This window comes from Setaria viridis, chromosome 9 (genome assembly GCF_005286985.2).
Source record: "Setaria viridis chromosome 9, Setaria_viridis_v4.0, whole genome shotgun sequence".
Taxonomy (NCBI): domain Eukaryota; kingdom Viridiplantae; phylum Streptophyta; class Magnoliopsida; order Poales; family Poaceae; genus Setaria; species Setaria viridis.
In genome coordinates this window covers 22,055,631-22,070,183 of record NC_048271.2, presented here as the reverse complement: position 1 = coordinate 22,070,183, position 14,553 = coordinate 22,055,631, and the positions used below count along the sequence as shown (strand labels likewise).

General features: G+C 53.1%; 1 non-coding gene across 1 annotated transcript; it reads right to left on the bottom strand.

Moving 5' to 3' along the window:
* LOC117841159 (small nucleolar RNA Z247) lies at positions 1-139 on the bottom strand. Its single transcript, XR_004637187.1, has one exon. It is a non-coding gene; the product is annotated as a small nucleolar RNA Z247 (small nucleolar RNA).
* Positions 140-14,553: the final 14,414 nt, after the last annotated feature.

Here is a 14,553-nt window from a genome sequence, read left to right as displayed (position 1 = left end):
TCTCAAAGCTAAGAAGCTGAGAGTACAACTCATGAATTGAGAGCGGTTCAGTCCGGGCAGTAACAGATGTCACCACCGGATTGAATTCAGCGTCCAGCCCGTTACAGATATGGGTCGCCAGCTCCTCGTCGTCCATTGGCTTCCCCGCAGCTGCCATCTCATCTGCATAGCTGTGGCGGAACCACCTCGGGTTAGCTTGATTAAGCAGAGTTAAGCCGCCTAACATGCGACACTCCTGCCTAACCCGAGCTTAACACGAAGCGCCGTCAGATTTCATCCGATTTAACCACTTTAACAGGATCGAGTTCAGCAAACCCACACAAGGTGAGCGGTTACAGAGAATACAACAAGTCCACCGAGTTAAACAAGTTTTAACCATTTTAGTTCGGTCATAAAATCCAACATCAGAGTTTTACAGAACAAAGAACAACAGAGAAAACACTAGCGGAAGACTTCGTCGGGGTCGGACGTCCTGGGCGAGGCCAGCCAGAACATCACTGAGTCCTCTCCTCGCCTCCCGAGGAGGGGTCCCACTCGACCGTCCAGCCTGGCGGGAGCTGGGGCGGCCAAGCACAAACCGGAGAGGGGTCGGACGCAGCGACTTCACCTGAAATCAAAAGCCACAACAAGGCTAAGCTACTAAGCTCAACAAGACTGAACCGATAGGAGTAAGGACTACTCCTCCTTCTAGACATGCAAGGCTTCTTGGCTGAGGGGTTTGTTTGCCAAAAGCACTAAGTAAAACCTATTTTCAAGTTTTAGCTCCGGTTCTAAGTTTATTAATCGGTCTAGGTTGTGCAACCTATTCTAAGCAATCATAGAGTTAAACAAGATGTGTAGACATAACAACCACATTGCCATCATCAGATTCCTCATTTACTCAGGGTGACATAGCGATCAAGCAATCTCAAACTGTGAGAGGCAGACGAATCGATTCGAGTTCTTTAACCATGCATGGTGAACCTAGCCTCACGACATCCGCGCACCCGGAGGTCGCTTCCTGTGTCGGCCTTCCCCATCAATCCCCTAACCCGTGTCGGGCCCATTTCCTTTGGTGCAAGGTTCCACAGACCCGGCCTCTGCCGTCCTGTGACCACTCATTGCCACCACGTGCGACAACCAGCAGGGGAAACTCCGTTCCAAGAACAATGGGGCGACCGCTCACGTCTAGGTTCAATCCGGTACTAGGCTTCCTCATCCCATACTAAGTATGAGGCTAGTACTTTCAAACACTTGATCACGAACACCACCACTATCGGGCCTTAGCAGATTTCATAGACAGACGGGGCGACCATCCGACCACCAAAGAGTTACCCAAAACCCTGCCCTGTCCATCGTCCTTATAGTTATAACAGGAGAGTAAACATGCAACTCCTATAACTCGCGAGTGACAGGAAATCACTCGGCTTTTACCGTTTTTCCTAGTTAAGCAATGCAGCTACTCGGTCCAACAGCTAGTGCTCAGATCACTGGGAGAACTATGTTATGCATCTAGGGTTTCACACAACTCCTATACGTAAATGCACAAGCATGTTACGGAAGGCATGCGCAAGTCTGGTAAAACACATAGGACTTTCATGCAACCGGGGCTTGCCTTCAAGCAAGGAGGACGGGGACTGCTTGGCTTCAGAAGCGACTTCGACTTCGGAGGGCAGGAGCTCGGCTACAGCTTCTTCTTCTGACGCCGGGTGAAGCTCGTAGAAACCGTCAGCGAGGTGCAGCTCTACACGAATGCAATGCAAGGGTTAGCTTAGCCAGTTAGTTCAACAGCAACACTGGCTCGCCTGAGCCCAGAAACTCGCGACAAAGAGCAGGAGGTGATGGTGGTTCGAGAGCTGGTGATGATCAACAGGTAAGGGTAGGAAGGAACTAGTGTTCTGATTCTTGAACTAGAGGATGTGAGAAACCAGGGGTCCTTAGACGCAAGCGCTGAAGGGTTCCCAAGTTTTACACATACACCCTCGAGTTGAAGAAAAAGATCACAGCCGAGCCCTCGGGTGAGGCGGATAAGGGTCGGCAGAACAGACAGGGTCGGACGAGACGGAACTGGGGTCGGGCGGATAGGAGGGGTCGGGCGAGGCGAACTGGGGTCGGCAACTCACCTTCTTCCTGAAAGGAAAGCTTGGGGTCGGGAAGAGGCAGACTTGGGCGGAGGGGCTAAAGCTTCGAGCAAGGGCTACGAATGGCAATGCTCCGGCGGCGGCGCTGCTTCTTGCGGATCACAAGAGAGCTCTTACGCAACACGGGGAGCAAGCTGCTGGGTGACTTGGAGGAACTGAGAGGGAACTGGGAGAAGAACTTCTGAAGAACTGGGTGGGTGGCGCTAGGAGCTTGAGCAGGGAGCTAGAGGAGGCTAAGGGCAACAAGAGCGGAGGGAACTCCGGCGACGGGGGCATCCCTTTTATAGCTGCTGGAGCAGAGGATCAGAAACGGCGCGGAGAGAGAGAAGGGGAGCGGCACAAAGGCCGGGGAGAAGCAATGGAGTGCTCTGCCGTGGCGGCGATTGAGCAAACAGGGCGGTGCTGCAGAACTTCGGGGGTGACACCAGCGATCATTGCGTTCTGCCATCAGGGCGGCGTAGGGGCGGGTAGACTGGTGGTTGAGATTTGGTGGAAAGCGGGCGTCGTCGTGCGGAAGAGGCGATAGAAGTGACCGGTTAAACGGCGCTAGAATCGAGGGCGCACAGGTGAGAAGACAGGCGGACGCGGGCGCGGGGGAGAGCGCGGAACAACAGATTGTCGGGCAGCTTCTGTCAGAGCGGGGGAAAGGAACTGTCGCGGCCGCGGTCAGGGTTGGGGGTGGAGGAATCGTCGTGTAGCGGCGACCGGGCGGCGCGACTGTGGCTGAAGGGACGGAAAAGACAGGCGACATCGGGCTCTGGGGCCGGGATCTGGTGGCGTGATGATGGGCGCGGGAGGCGAGGTTCTGCAGAAAGGGGTGCAGAGGGCTTCCGCTGCTATTGGGGAAAAGGGGCGCGGGAATCCACTCTGTTGCTTGCCTGAGACAAAACTGAGCGGCCGGCGTCGGAGAAAACGAGCCACGCGGCAGGAAGACTCTGAGGCGGCCATGCAACTCGAGTGCGGCTATCGCGGGGGATCTGGAAAAGATCTCGCGGGTCCACCTGTGGATGGAGCTGACGGGTGAGAAAGATCAGCAGGATCCGACGGTAGGCGGAGCTCGCCGGGGTCGGGAGAGGGGCGAAGCAGGAAGGGGTCGGATCTCAGGGGTCGGGACCGGCGGAAAAACTTGGCACTTAGGTGCGGCCAAGCAAAACAGCTGACGAAGGTTAAGGGCTGAGATCAAGCCGAACTGGGGAGGTTTAGGGGTCGGTCGTTACAACCTACCCCTCTTAAAAGAATCTCGTCCCGAGATTCAAAGATCAAAGGGTGTGCTGTTCTTACCTCCTTGATGGGACAGAAAACCTGGGAAGCGCTTGTTCAGATATTCGTCCATTTCCCATGTCGCTTCATCTTCGGTGTGGTTTCTCCAAAGGATCTTGTACATCTTTACCACTTGGCGTCGGGTGTGCCTTTCCTTTTGGTCAAGAACTCGGTCTGGGTACTCGGCGTAGGTCAGATCGGGCTCTACTTGAAGTTGTTCTTGCTCTAAGATCTCTGTTGGAACTCGGACACATTTCTTCAGTTGAGACACATGAAAAACATCATGTATGGCTGATAGCTGCTCTGGGAGTTGGATCCGGTAAGCAACGGGTCCACATATCTCCACAATCTCATAAGGGCCAAAATAGCGGGGTGCTAACTTGCCTTTTATTCCAAACCGTTGCACTCCTTTGGTCGGGGAGACTCGAAGATACACATGATCACCAAGGTCGAACTGCAGGGTTCTTCTCCGCTGGTCGGAGTAACTCTTCTGTCGAGATTGGGCAGCCTTGAGATTCGCTTGAATTACCTTCACTTGCTCTTCAGCTTCTGCCACTAAGTCAGGGCCATAGACCTGTCTTTCTCCTGGTTGGGACCAGTTCAAGGGTGTCCTGCATCTCCGGCCATACAGGGCCTCAAACGGTGCCATCTTCAAACTGGCCTGATAGCTGTTATTGTAGGAGAATTCTGCTAAGGGCAGACACTTGTCCCAGTTTTTATCATAGTGGATAACACAGGCTCTTAACATGTCTTCAAGAATCTGGTTGACTCTCTCGGTTTGGCCATCGGTTTGGGGATGATACGTTGAGCTTCGGATGAGCTTGGTGCCCATAGATGCTTGTAGTTGCTCCCAAAAACGTGCTACAAACTGAACTCCTCGATCAGAGACGATGGTCTTGGGTACACCATGTAGGGAAACTATACGGTCGAGGTACAACTCCGCATATTGCTTAACTGTGTAGGTGGTGCGAACAGGAAGGAAATGTGCCGTCTTGGTCAGACGGTCCACTATAACCCAGATGGAATCACACCGTTGAGTTGTAAGGGGTAGTCCAACTATGAAGTCCATGCTGCTGTCTTCCCATTTCCAAGAGGGAATAGGTAGCGGCTGCAAGGTTCCTGCTACCTTCAAATGACTGGCCTTGACACGTTGACAGGTGTCACATCCTGAAACATAACGAGCTATCTCTGGTTTCATTCCACTCCACCAAAAGGTTTGATGAAGATCATGGTACATCTTATTGCTGCTAGGATGGATCGAGAACTTGGAGAGATGAGCTTCACCTAGGATTTGCTTCCTCATGGTACTACTAGTCGGTTTCCATAATACACACCTCCCGTTCTATCCTGACGGAATTTCTTATATCCTTCATCCTTTACTGAGATCTTACTGATGATCCGTTTTATTTCTTCATCCTTAACTTGTGCCGACCGAATTCGGTCCTCCAAAACTGAGTCAAGGATGATGTGACCAAGGGTTCCATGAGAAACAATTTCCAAACTTAGTTTTCCCATCTCGTGACACAGAGTCTTGGTGAAGGCGGTTGACAACAAGCAGTTGCAATGGGGTTTGCGGCTGAGGGCGTCGGCTACCACATTGGCCTTGCCCAGGATGATAGTGCACTTCCAACTCATAATCCTTTATCAACTCCAGCCATCTTCTCTGACGCATGTTGAGGTCGGCTTGAGTGAAGATGTACTTGAGGCTCTTGTGGTCGGTGTAGATGTTGCAGTGAGCTCCCATTAGGTAGTGCCTCCATATCTTCAAGGCATGTATCACGGCTGCCAACTCAAGGTCATGGGTCGGGTAGCTTAGCTCATGAGGTCGTAACGCACATGAGGCATAGGCAATGACTCGGCTGTCTTGCATAAGAACACATCCGAGTCCAGTGCCAGAGGCGTCACAGTATACGTTATACGGCCTAGAGGGGTCGGGTTGAGCCAAAACTGGGGTGGTGGTCAGCAAGTGTTTCAGGGTCTTGAAGGCTTCTTCACACTTGGTGTCCCACACAAACTTGACCTCTTTCTTCAGCAACTCGGTCATCGGCTTAGCTATCTTGGAGAAATCCGGTATAAAACGCCGATAGTAACCTGCAAGTCCAAGGAAACTTCTGATCTGGTGTACGGAGGTAGGAGACTTCCATTCCATGACTTCTTGTACCTTGCTGGGATCCACGGCAATACCGTCCTTGGAGATAGTGTGTCCCAGAAACTTGACACTATCTAACCAAAACTCACACTTGGAGAACTTGGCATAGAGCTGGTGATCTCTCAGCCGTTGGAGAACTATATGAAGATGGTCGGCATGCTCTTCCTCGTTCTTCGAGTACACTAGGATATCATCAATGAACACCACTACAAACTTGTCCAGCTCGGGCATAAACACCGAGTTCATAAGGTACATGAAATAGGCGGGTGCATTGGTGAGTCCAAAGGACATGACTAGGTACTCGTACAGTCCATATCTGGTGGAGAAAGCTGTCTTGGGTATGTCGCAGGGTCGAATCTTGATTTGGTGATAACCAGAACGAAGATCGATCTTAGAGAATACTTTTGCTCCGGCTAACTGATCGAACAAGACATCAATGCGTGGCAGCGGGTACTTATTCTTGACTGTCACCGCATTGAGGGGTCGGTAATCCACACACATGTGTAGACTGCCATCTTTCTTCTTCACAAACAGGGCGGGGCAACCCCAAGATGACGTACTGGGTCGAATGAAACCTTTTTCCAACAGATCATGCAACTGGGTCTTCAACACGGCTAACTCGGCGGGTGGCATCCGATAAGGTCTCTTAGATATCGGGGCTATGCCAGGAACCAACTCTATGGAAAACTCCACTTCTCTATCAGGTGGCATACCCGACAAATCTTCTAGAAACAGATCAGGGTACTCACAGATAACAGGGAGGTCTTCCAGACGGGCTCCCAAGAGAGGGTAAGCACAAGGAGTCGAAGACTCAGGATGGGTCAAAGATAGAGTAGAGCTGCCATGAGAGGGTGAGCTGATGTAAAGAGATCGGGCTGATGTATCTAGAACAACATGATGTCGGGCCATCCAATCCATACCAAGGATGACATCTAGGCCTTCTAGGTCAAGGATGATAAGGTTTTCCTTGAAGAGGGTGGGACCTAGCTGGAGAGGTACCAGAATAACGACCTGATCCGACGTTACCCTTCCTCCAGGAGTGGCGATCACATAGGGTTCCTTAGTGTGACCGACACTTAACCCACATCTTTCCCTTGCCTTATTCCCGATAAAGCTATGAGAGGCTCCCAAATCAAACAACACAACAACAGCTTGATTTAAAACAAGGAAAGTACCCGTCATTACTGGCGCACCTTCGGGGAGTTCGGTCAAGCTGGTGTAGTTGAGTCGGCCCTGTCGGACTTGTACCTTGGGCCTCCTTCCTCTGGCTGCCATGGGGTTCTGACCTTGCTGCTGATTCTTGTTCCTGGGGCAGTCCTTTGCAAAATGTCCTTCATCGCCGCAGGTAAAGCAACGATTGCTGGCAGTCGGGCGAAGTGGCGTTGGCAGGGTCGGCCGGGGCACTTGCGGCTGGAAGCCTGGAAAATGAGGCGTTGTCGCCGGTGGGGGTCGGGCGATCCATTTCCCTGACTGCTGGGGTCGGCCAGGGGCTTGTGGAGGAACCATCCGGAACCTTCGAGTCGGCGGGTTCGGAAATGCCACAGAGGCCTTCCTCTTCTGGTCGGCCTTGAGAGCTTGCATGCAGTCCTCCTGAGAGATGGCCAGGTTGACCAACTCGTTGTAGGTGTCCACCCTGATGGGGTTCAGCCTTTCCCTGAGCTCCAAGCTCAGTCCTCGGCGGAATCTGTCCCGCTTCTTCTCGTCTGTGTCCGCATGATAACCAGCATAACAGCATAGGTCATTGAAGGCTTGGGCGTAGTGCAGCACATCCCGAGTTCCTTGGGTGAGGGCCAGAAACTCGTTGAGCTTGCGCTCCAGGAGACCTTCGGGAATGTGATGCGCTTTGAACGCCGTCTTGAACTCGTTCCAGCTGACCACGTGGCCAGCCGGCAGCATGGCATGGTAGTGGTCCCACCAAAGCCGTGCGGATCCACGCAGCTGCTGAGCTGCAAACCGCGCCTTGTTGTTGTCGGGGCATGGAGTGGTGAGGAGCTCGAACTTGGATTCGATCGTGCGAACCCATGCATCGGCGTCGAGCGGTTCTTGTGTCTTTTGGAACAGCGGGGGCTGTGTCCCCAGAAAATCCTCATACCGCGCGATATGCGGCTGCTGCTGTGCTCTTCCACCCTGTGGCTGTTGCTGTTGTCCCTGCACCAGATGCCTTAGCAGCTCGGTTTGAGTTGCTAGGATTGCCTCCAATGGCGATGGGGGCGGGGGCGGGGGAAGATCCTGGCGCTGATTACTACCACTGGGCATAGATCCAGACCTAGTGCGGTGCGCCATCTGCAAGAGTTAACGCCCCATTAATTCCATCATCTTAGGTGTATTCCAACAAATGGAACGTATGAATTAAATCCCTTAATGCGACTCTTGCCAATGGTGCATCACACGTCCTCATAGAGGAAGCACATTCCTCCCATTCTCGGCATAGGTAAACCTCCTTTGGACCTGGTACTCCATCTCAGGCAACACATGCCACATACAGATTCCCGTGATCGGATCCACTCAAACCAAGGGGTCGGACACGGTCCGTACTTGAAAGGGTCGGACGAGGCGGAGACTGCCTCAAAGGTCGGCGCACTCTGGCTCGCAAACTAGGGTCGGCCAACTGAACAGGCTCCCCGAAAACAGCATAGGGTTACGGCGCAACTTACTCAACCCTAGCATTCACCATACGAGAGGAGAAAACTATGCACCGGGGTTAACTTTATACACAACGATGTTTCAACACAGGGAGTACTCAACTCAAGGCTAACCTATTACAGCTTTTCCAAAATCTAGGCTGCCGAGGAGTACAACAAAAAGAAGGAAGGTTCCCCGAAAACCCTTAAGCTACCAATGGACACTATGAGTCGGAGAAGGGGCGCCATCTTCTTCTATGTCCATGCTGGACGCTCCCTCATCTTCCTCAGGGTCCTCCTGAGCTTCGAGCTGCATGTTGAGGGCATGCATATCCTCGAGCTCGGCTTGGTGCTCCTCCAGGTGGGCATTGACGACTGCTAGCTCCATTTCCACCTCCATCTTTTCCTCCGAGAGCTCTATCATGCCGTCCACGAGGTCGGCGACTTCCCCTTCTAGCTCTGAGATCCGATCTTGCATATCGTGGATCTGGATACCACGCTGGATCAGCTGGTAGGTTTGGCCTACCAGGTCTCTCCGTGCTGCCTGGAGGTAACCGTGGGTATCTGCAGCCGTACAGGCGAAGAGGGTCATAGCTCTTCCCTGAAGCTCTATCAACCTGTAGAGGGCGGCCATACACCGGACGTTGGTGGAGATGGTGACCGTGGCGCAGGTGGTGGCCAGCACCTCGATGTTTCCGACGCGGTCAAGCCAGGCCGGGTCCAGCCGACTCCTGACGGGGAAAAGACCGATCGGGTCCAGCGTGATCTCCACAGGGTGCAACTGACAGAACTGGGTGAGCAACTGAAGGGCAGCGGACTCCCATGTATCTTCCGGAGAAAGACCATAGGCTATTATGCCCAGAGAGGGCCAGTCAGGCCGTACAAGGGGAGGTGGTACCAACGCTTGCACCTGGCACGTCTGAATGCCCTGTTCCATATACAACCGCCCGGCATACAATGGCGGGGACTGATACCCAAACCATTTCAGCGTATCCCACAATATCGCGGGAAACCCCTCGAAATGCAGGCACGTTGACTGGAAGGTACCGTCCGCTCCAAAAACAACATGTCCGGGAACAGCCATCTGGAACCAAGAAAACCGAAAACACGTGAGATAGATCCAAGGATCAGGGGTCGGATAGAAAAGCAGACGGGTTTCACCGAGAGCAACTAAGAGAAACTAGAAATCCTTAGATCAAAAGAACTCTTTCGGACAGGGTTGCTGCTGAGAAAAGGGACCAGACAACCTTTTTAGATACGGCGCATGCACGGCCTACCTTACTCTTAACCAAAAACAACTGCCCAAACCTTGGGTCTTACGCGGTCAGCGCCGGTGACAAGGCAACAATACGTCTCTCCCTATAATATCTAGTCGATTCTAGCAACGTTTCTCAAACGAACGCGGTTAGCGACCTGCAGAAAAACACCACACACGAACCTTTCGTGCCAGCACCCACGAAAGCGTTCCCAAACATTACCGCTCACTATAGGAACGACACCCATGCGTTTAAGGCTGCATGGACAGCACTCGACCGTGGAAATAGGCTCCCTTTGAATGGATCCATATAACCCTTCGCATACTCGCGATGCGGGATCGGCACGCGTGTGACAAACATGGCGAAACAACCGTGCTGATAGGTTCGTTGGAATCGAACCGTACCAACCTTCGTATGGAACACATACGGAACCTGCGCACGTGTAATAGACGTGGGCGAAAACAACCGCGAAGATAGGGTCCTTTGAATGGAGCTCCCTATCAACCCTCGCATACTCGTGATGCGGAACTCGGCACACGTATGATAGACGTGGCGAAGGTGCTGGAAGGGTTAGCAACATAACCAAGTACTTATTAGTCACCTAAAACAACCCCAAAATCCCCTAGGGCCTCTCGCACTAAGTCATCCTTAACGACCGTACGAGGGTTTCAAAAGTTTCTTGCAACTTTTATCCTTTTCAAAGAAGTGTTTAGGGATCGTTGTGTTCTCTGAATGCTAAACACGGCTCTGATACCAGCTGTGGCGGAACCACCTCGGGTTAGCTTGATTAAGCAGAGTTAAGCCGCCTAACATGCGACACTCCTGCCTAACCCGAGCTTAACACGAAGCGCCGTCGGATTTCATCCGATTTAACCACTTTAACAGGATCGAGTTCAGCAAACCCACACAAGGTGAGCGGTTACAGAGAATACAACAAGTCCACCGAGTTAAACAAGTTTTAACCATTTTAGTTCGGTCATAAAATCCAACATCAGAGTTTTACAGAACAAAGAACAACAGAGAAAACACTAGCGGAAGACTTCGTCGGGGTCGGACGTCCTGGGCGAGGCCAGCCAGAACATCACTGAGTCCTCTCCTCGCCTCCCGAGGAGGGGTCCCACTCGACCGTCCAGCCTGGCGGGAGCTGGGGCGGCCAAGCACCAACCGGAGAGGGGTCGGACGCAGCGATTTCACCTGAAAACAGAAGCCACAACAAGGCTGAGCTACTAAGCTCAACAAGACTTAACCGATAGGAGTAAGGACTACTCCTCCTTCTAGACATGCAAGGCTTCTTGGCTGAGGGGTTTGTTTGCCAAAAGCACTAAGTAAAACCTATTTTCAAGTTTTAGCTCCGGTTCTAAGTTTATTAATCGGTCTAGGTTGTGCAACCTATCCTAAGCAATCATAGAGTTAAACAAGATGTGTAGACATAACAACCACATTGCCATCATCAGATTCCTCATTTACTCAGGGTGACATAGCGATCAAGCAATCTCAAACTGTGAGAGGCAGACGAATCGATTCGAGTTCTTTAACCATGCATGGTGAACCTAGCCTCACGACATCCGCGCACCCGGAGGTCGCTTCCTGTGTCGGCCTTCCCCATCAATCCCCTAACCCGTGTCGGGCCCATTTCCTTTGGTGCAAGGTTCCACAGACCCGGCCTCTGCCGTCCTGTGACCACTCATTGCCACCACATGCGACAACCAGCAGGGGAAACTCCGTTCCAAGAACAATGGGGTGACCGCTCACGTCTAGGTTCAATCCGGTACTAGGCTTCCTCATCCCATACTAAGTATGAGGCTAGTACTTTCAAACACTTGATCACGAACACCACCACTATCGGGCCTTAGCAGATTTCATAGACAGACGGGGCGACCATCCGACCACCAAAGAGTTACCCAAAACCCTGCCCTGTCCATCGTCCTTATAGTTATAACAGGAGAGTAAACATGCAACTCCTATAACTCGCGAGTGACAGGAAATCACTCGGCTTTTACCGTTTTTCCTAGTTAAGCAATGCAGCTACTCGGTCCAACAGCTAGTGCTCAGATCACTGGGAGAACTATGTTATGCATCTAGGGTTTCACACAACTCCTATACGTAAATGCACAAGCATGTTACGGAAGGCATGCGCAAGTCTGGTAAAACACATAGGACTTTCATGCAACCGGGGCTTGCCTTCAAGCAAGGAGGACGGGGACTGCTTGGCTTCAGAGGCGACTTCAACTTCGGAGGGCAGGAGCTCGGCTACAGCTTCTTCTTCTGGCGCCGGGTGAAGCTCGTAGAAACCGTCGGCGAGGTGCAGCTCTACACGAATGCAATGCAAGGGTTAGCTTAGCCAGTTAGTTCAACAGCAACACTGGCTCGCCTGAGCCCAGAAACTCGCGACAAAGAGCAGGAGGTGATGGTGGTTCGAGAGCTGGTGATGATCAACAGGTAAGGGTAGGAAGGAACTAGTGGTCTGATTCTTGAACTAGAGGATGTGAGAAACCAGGGGTCCTTAGACTCAAGCGCTGAAGGGTTCCCAAGTTTTACACATACACCCTCGAGTTGAAGAAAAAGATCACAGCCGAGCCCTCGGGCGAGGCGGATAAGGGTCGGCAGAACAGACAGGGTCGGACGAGACGGAACTGGGGTCGGGCGGATAGGAGGGGTCGGGCGAGGCGGACTGGGGTCGGCAACTCACCTTCTTCCTGAAAGGAAAGCTTGGGGTCGGGAAGAGGCAGACTTGGGCGGAGGGGCTAAAGCTTCGAGCAAGGGCTACGAATGGCAATGCTCCGGCGGCGGCGCTGCTTCTTGCGGATCACAAGAGAGCTCTTACGCAGCACGGGGAGCAAGCTGCTGGGTGACTTGGAGGAACTGAGAGGGAACTGGGAGAAGAACTTCTCAAGAACTGGGTGGGTGGCGCTAGGAGCTTGAGCAGGGAGCTAGAGGAGGCTAAGGGCAACAAGAGCAGAGGGAACTCCGGCAACGGGGGCATCCCTTTTATAGTTGCTGGAGCAGAGGATCGGAAACGACGCGGAGAGAGAGAAGGGGAGCGGCACGAAGGCCGGGGAGAAGCAATGGAGTGCTCTACCGTGGCGGCGATTGAGCAAACAGGGCGGTGCTGCAGAACTCTGGGGGTGACGCCAGCGATCATTGCGTTCTGCCGTCAGGGCGGCGTAGGGGCGGGTAGACTGGTGGTTGAGATTTGACGGAAAGCGGGCGTCGTCGTGCGGAAGAGGCGATAGAAGCGACCGGTTAAACGGCGCTAGAATCGAGGGCGCACAGGTGAGAAGACAGGCGGACACGGGCGCGGGGGAGAGCGCGGAACAACAGATTGTCGGGCAGCTTCTGTCAGAGCGGGGGAAAGGAACTGTCGCGGCCGCGGTCGGGGTTGGCGGTGGAGGAATCGTCGTGTAGCGGCGACCGGGCGGCGCGACTGTGGCTGAAGGGATGGAAAAGACGGGCGACTTCGGGCTCTGGGGCCGGGATCTGGTGGCGTGATGATGGGCGCGGGAGGCGAGGTTCTGCAGAAAGGGGTGCAGAGGGCTTCCGCTGCTATTGGGGAAAAGGGGCGCGGGAATCCACTCTGTTGCTTGCCTGAGACAAAACTGAGCGGCCGGCGTCGGAGAAAACGAGCCACGCGGCAGGAAGACTCTGAGGTGGCCATGCAACTCGAGTGCGGCTGTCGCGGGGGATCTGGAAAAGATCTCGCGGGTCCACCTATGGATGGAGCTGACGGGTGAGAAAGATCAGCAGGATCCAACGGTAGGCGGAGCTCGCCGGGGTCGGGAGAGGGGCGAAGCAGGAAGGGGTCGGATCTCAGGGGTCGGGACCGGCGGAAAAACTGGGCACTTAGGTGCGGCCAAGCAAAACAGCTGACGAAGGTTAAGGGCTGAGATCAAGCCGAACTGGGGAGGTTTAGGGGTCGGTCGTTACAATAGCCTTTCATCTTGGTAAAGTATTCAGCAATTGTCTGGTTACCTTTCCTTGTTGTAGCAAGTGCTAATCGCACGTTCATCGTTTTGGCACGGGTTTGAGCGGAGAACATGTTCTCAATCACTCCCCATGCCTCGGCCGCCGTCACTGCAGCGACGACCTGTGGCTGCACTTCCTTCCCGACCGAAGACAAGATCAGCCCAAGGACTTTCTGATCCTCGGCGAACCAATCTGCATAGGCCGGATTAGGCACCTTGACGGTTGTACCGTCAGCCTTCTTCTCCTCGATCTCTTGCGCAGGAGCTTGAGTCTTGCCATTGAGGTAACCTTCCATGCGTGCGCCGCGGACGGCTGCAAGCACGAGTGCGCGCCATGGCGCGTGATTCTTCCTTGTCAATTTCTCGGTGATTGGAACACCGAAGAGAGGATGCGGAACGCTTGAACTTGACGACATGGTGACCTAGGCTCTGATTACCATGTGAAAAAGCTTCAGAGGCGCAATGTGGTGGAACGGCAGGGCCCCAAACTTAGAGCTCCTGGCCGGTTGCGTGTTAATTCTTATAGTTACCAAAACGCCTGGCACCGGTGGCTTACATAGGCTCCATCCCTAGAGAACCGGCTGCGGTTTGTTACAACAAACTCTATCTAATCTATTCCGAAAGATTCACCACAGCCGCATAAGTCTAGGAACAGCAAAGGGATAAATACAAAATATATCTTTACATTTAACACGCGCCACATCCAAATCTCAAGCTCACTTTTCTTTTTCCTGATCGAATATTGATCAAATGGTAATTCTTTCTATGCGATGAGCCAATGAGGTCGATCGATATGCATCCGAGACTGATAACCATCGAGGAAAACAAAAGGGCCAACCATCTGCAGAATCGGCATGTATTCAGGCAGGCAGGGGAAGGTCATTAATTCTCGATCGTCTCTGCTACCTGACAAATGGAGCTTGCCGGACCTGCTTGCTACCAAACGCACGCCAGAGAGCACGAGGTCCAGCAAGCAGCAGCCCCACGAACATGAACATGAACAAAGCGTGGCCTTGTCGAGTCGCGTCACAAAACAGAAAATTATACGCCGACTCCTTCTGCAGCGTGGGATTGATTCCATTCATGCGCTCCACGCCGGAAGATGCACCGGCCGGTCACTGGAGAAGTGGAGATGGCCCCAGAACCCGCGGTTCTTCCTCCTATAAGAGAGCGTGCACTGCAGTG